Genomic DNA, 5639 nt, shown 5'->3' on the forward strand with positions numbered 1-5639 from the left:
GGTTGCCATCTCCTTCTCCAGTGCATGAAAATGAAAAGAGAAGGTGAAGTCGCTCAGTCATGTCCGACCCTCAGCAACCCCATGAACTGCAGCCTACCAAGCCCCTCCGTCCACGGGATTTTCCAGGCAAGAGTGCTGGAGTGGGGTGCCATTGCCTTCTCTGTTTTACCTTTGCAGTTCCCACTATCTGGCATGCTGATATCTGTATGGCTTGCTTCCCAAATTCATTTAGGATTCTGCTTAAACATCATCAACACAGAGAAGTGACTTTGAAATAGGAAGAAAGGGGGTCTCTTCCACCATCTTGGACCTAGTTGGTTCTAACCAGGCTTTGTCATGTCCTATGACTATGTCAGTCCTAAAGGAAATCAACCCTGAATATTCATTGGAAGGACTAATGCTGAAACTGAAGTTCCAATACTTTGGTCACTGGATGCAAAGAGCCAACTCACTGGAAAAGACCCTGATACTGGGAAAGATTGAGGCCAGGATGAGAAGGGGTGACAGAAGATGAGATGGCTGGATGGCATCACCAACTCAATGGACATGAGTTTGAGCAAGCTCTGGGAAATAGTGAAGGACAAGGAAGCCTGGTGTCCTCCAGTCCATGGGGTCGCAAACAGTCGGACATGACTTAGAAATTTGCTATGTCATTCTTTTAAAGGTTGCACCCTGCTCCCTCCCCTCCTGTCTCAACTTCAGAGGGGCTTTTCCTGACCACCTTTATCTAAATTAGTCTTCCCACTGGGACCTCCCTGATAGCTCAGTTGGTAAAGAATCCACCTGCAATGTGGGAGACCTGGGTTCGATACCTGGGTTGGAAAGATCCCCTGGAGAAGGGAAAGGTTACCCACTCCAGTATTCTGGCCTGGAGAATTCCATGGGCTGTACAGTCCATGGGGTTGCAGAGTCAGACATGACTGGGCAACTTTCACTTTCAGTCTCCCCACTGCTCCATCCTGTTTTAGTTTTTTCCTCATAGTGCTTGTCACAATCTGAGACAACACTGCATGTTTCATTATTGACTCCCATTAAAACGTAAGGTCCATCAGAGCAGGGACTTTTGTTTTGTTCATGTCAGAATAGTAGCACAAAGTAGGTGCATAAAAAAATGTAGCAAATGAATAAAAATTGAGCATTTTCTCCTCCTGTTTAAGGAAAAGCTTTTATTTGCAATTATATATTTATTTCTGCTTATACGTTTAATATCTGTCTTCCCACTTGATTACAATCTCCAGGAACACATCTTATAGGGAATGCCTAGCACAGCAGAATGAAATGGCAACCCACTCCAGTGTTCTTGCCTGGAGAATCCCAGGGACGGGGGAGCCTGGTGGGCTGCCGTCTATGGGGTCGCACAGAGTCGGACACGACTGAAGTGACTTAGCAGTAACCTGTTCTCATCCGTGCAGAAACGAGTTCTCACAGCAGGCCTGAGACTGCTGTCCTCAGAGAGGCCTGCTTAAGAGGTTGGCCATGGTTGGCGTCTGGGAACTTGGACTTCAGGGGGGCTCCCCTCATTCCCTCATGGATAAGAGTGGCCCTCTGGGCCTCAGTTGTTAGTGCAGACAGTGCGGTTCCTGCTGAGCCCTGGCCTTCCTTCTGGGGCCTGGAATTCTGGCTAGTCACATGTCTGGCCCCCAGTGAAAGCTTTGTCTTACACGAGCCCCACTCATGTCAGACGTGTCCCTCGTGTTGTCACAGTTTGTGCTGGAGGAACTGAGTGCACCTCGTGTGACTCCGCTGGGAGAGGACCCTGCGAAGCTTGTGCATGCTTCCTCCGAGCTTTATCTCGCGCGTCTTTGCCCGTTGCTGATTTTGCTTTGAAACCTTCTGCTGTAATGAATGACGGTTCTGGGTACCACTGCCTCATGAATTCTCTAAGTCACTGAACCAGGAGGTGATCTAGGGGGTCCCCCTCTCAAATCTCCCAATTCTTAAACAGATGATGACAATCACAACTGCAGAAGAAACAGAGGAAGAGAAAGAACAGTGACCCCCGCCTTCTGGCATTCCTGCCTCTGAACAGTCCCCTCCTCTTGAGTGTGGGCTGGGCCTGATGATTCGCTTCTAATGTTTGGAATTCAGCCAACGTGATGGATGTCACTTCCGAGATTAGATTACCAAAGACTGCAGCCTCCGCCTTGCCCACTCACTCCGTCTGGCTCTCCTCTTTGGCTTTGTATGACGTAAAGAATTTCTTATTGTTACAACTGGAAGAAGGAAGCCCTGAAAATCCTCTAATCAGATTATAGATAAGAACACTAAAATCCAGAGAAATGACAGAATTGTTCAGAATCACACAACCAAGAGATGGCAGGGCAGATAGATATGCAGGAACCTCTACTTATAGTCCAAGGCTCACTCTTTCCACCAGACCATCCAACATGCCCCAAGGCTGGGGAGGATGAACATAAAAAGCTAATGTTTGTAAGTGCTTTTCTCCTTGCAGTCAATTTCAGCTATCATCAAAACATGTGACTCTGTCATCCTATTTATCTGCAGACCATTTGCTCTGTCCTGAAATCTGCCTTTTCCTTCAGAGATTTCAATTTCATCTTTCTCACTCATTTAAACCTGATTTCACCCATCAAAAGCTCCCAGGAAGACTAGGCCAAGATAGTGTCAGCCTCTGGGCCCTCTAAGTAACAAGTCCAGAGGCACCTGGCTTGATGGTCAACATCAATATAAACTAGATATTTAAACTAACTAAACTGAGCTCAACATTCTAACTTCACCAGCTTTCAGCTCAAAAGCAATTATGAATATCGCTATAGGCCATTAATGACATTACTTTTTGAATTTTTTTAAAATGTGGACCATTTTAGTCTTTATTGAATTTGTTACACTGTTGGCTCAGCAGTAAAGAATCTGCTTGCCAATGCAGCAGATCCTGGAGTCACAGGTTCGATTCCTGGGTCAGGAGGACCCCCAGAAGGAAACAGCAACCCATTCCAGTATCTTGTCTGGGCAATTCCATGGAGGAGCCTGGAGGGCTACAGTCCATGGGCTCACAAAGAGTCAGATGCAACTTAGCAACTAAACAACAACAAACAGCAATATTGCTTCTGTTTTACGTTTTGGTTTTTCTCAGCCATGAGGCATGTGGTATCTTAGCTCCCTGACCAGGGATCAAACCCAAGCCCCTCGCACAGGAAGGTGAAGTCTTAACCACTGAACTGCCAGGGAAGTACAATGCTACTTTTTAAAACTTTATTTCAACATTTTTCTCTGTTCGTGCAGACTCAATGTTTATCATGAATTGCTTATATTAACATGGTCACCGACTCATAATATATTTGTTTATGTTTATATATGAACAAAGCTAAAGTTCATTAAGAAAGCTGGGCACCAAAGAATTGATGCTTTTGAACTGTGTTGCTGGAGAAGACTCTTGAGAGTCCCTTGGACTGCAAGGAGATCAAACCAGTCAATCCTAAAGGAAATCAACCCTGAATATTCATTGGAAGGACTGATGCTGAAGCTCCAATAGTTTGGTCACCTGATGTGAAGACCCAACTCACTGGAAAAGACCTTGATGCTGGGACAGATTGAAGGCAGGAGGAGAAGCAGGCAACAGAGGATGAGATGGTTGGATGGCATCACCAACTCAATGGACATGAGTTTGAGCAAGCTCCAGGAGATAGTGAAAGACAGGGAAGCCTGGTGTACTGCAACCCATGGGGTTAAAAAGAGTTGGACACGACTTAGTGACTGAACAATGGACAACAAAGTCTCAGTATCAGAAGGACTAAGAAAGTGACATCAACTAACCAACATTACAAGGCACTTAAATCTCACAGCTACCACTATTTACGGCAAAATCAAATTCTCTGTTTCCTTTACCTTTCTTAGGCAGCTCTTGAACCTTTTATCTCTTCTTCAATCCTGCATAGTCCTCATTCCAGACATTCCTATCCTTTTCTCCCCCTTTTCTGCTCCTTTTTCCTTCCATTTTTCTTTGTTGCTCCCTACAGTGGCCATTAATTGGAAATATATATATTCCAATATACATACAAAATTTTTTCATTTACTCCACATTCTTAATGGGATGGTTGGATGGCATCACCAACTCTATGGACATGAGTTTAAGAAAGCTCCGGAAGTCAGTGATTGACAGGGAAGCCTGGCATGCGATGGTCCATGGGGGCGCAAAGAGTCGGACACGACTGAGCAACTGAACAGAACTGACATTCTTAAGCTTTAGAATGACTAGTTTTAAAAGCTGATGCGTTGAATGTTGTATCAAATCCCTCAGCACAGTGTGAGTGGTAAGGGCAGAGACTTCAGAGTTTGACCACCCCCATTCCTCTCCCCGTGCTTACATCCCATCTTGCTTGGCAGCGTCTAGGCTGTGTGGCTGGCCACTTAACCCCTATTTCATCTGTTTCCTCACCTGTAAAATGGGAATATGAAAATAATATCATCTCTGAAGTCAGACCCCAAAGACTATACACTATAGGATTCCATTATATAGGGACAGAAATTAGATCAGTGGTTTCCAGAGAATGTGTACTGCAGCAGGGAAATGACCCCAGAGGGACAGGAAAGAGTTTTTAGGATGAGGGACGTGTTCTATATCTGGATTGTCACGACGGTTACATGACCAGATGTATTTGTCAAAATCCATTAAATTGCATGCCTTATGAAGTGAATTTCTGCAGACAAATTATACTTCCATAAGCCTTTAAATTTTTAAAATAAATTTTAAAAATAAAATAATATCATCTCTGTAGAAGAATTAAAGGAGGTTAACAACATAAAGTGCCTGTCACCTACTAACTAAGTGGTCGCTAAATGTTAGCTATTTTCATCTCTTATAAAATATCAAGCTCTTGGAACGTTTTTTTTCCAGCATTTTCGAGCCCTGGTGTTGAAAGTCTGGTCACAGGGGCACATGGAATATTTTTTTTATCTCTTCTGCCTTCTGCCAATAATTCTGAGAGTCCCAATTTTAGGTCAGCAGTTCTCAGACACTGCTGGTGAAATGCAGAAATGATCTGCTTGGACTTTTCCTAACAATAGTTAAGAGGCCTCTGTATTTGAATTCTCAGCTCCCCTGGTTTCACCTGTGGACCAGTGGAGAATCAGCCATCGGTGCAGAATCAGCCACCAGTGCATCTTGGCAATGTCACTCGTATCCCCTGAACACGGACATGTTTCTGCTAATCCTACATTCACCCTGCCCGACAGCTAGCTTCTTCCAGATGGAATCACCTACACATCTCCAGGCCCAAGCCATCTGCATAGAAGTGGGCAGTTAGCACACCACAGGCTGCAAAGAGGGCTGAACCGGAGGTCAAGCCAAGAGAAAGGCCATTGACACTAGTAGCCTTGCAAGGCAAAATCCTCAGGGTCCTTAACCTGAAGTCCTCGTTTTCAGGTTACCTGAATTAAAACAATAAAAATTAAAGATGGCTCCAGTTTTTCCTTCTATGTTAATAACGAGGCATAAAACAAGGAAAGTTGAGCTCTTGTTCTTTACGTTCAGATATTCTGCATTAACTGGTCTCTTATCCAGTGATTAAAAGGAAGCACTTAATCCCTTAGAACTTCACTATAAATATAAGTATTTAAATGGGGCTTCGCTAGTGGCTCAGTGGTAAAGAAACCACTTGCCACTGTAAAAGATGAGGGTT

The sequence above is a fragment of the Capricornis sumatraensis genome, chromosome 15 (assembly GCF_032405125.1).
Source record: "Capricornis sumatraensis isolate serow.1 chromosome 15, serow.2, whole genome shotgun sequence".
NCBI lineage: Eukaryota > Metazoa > Chordata > Mammalia > Artiodactyla > Bovidae > Capricornis > Capricornis sumatraensis.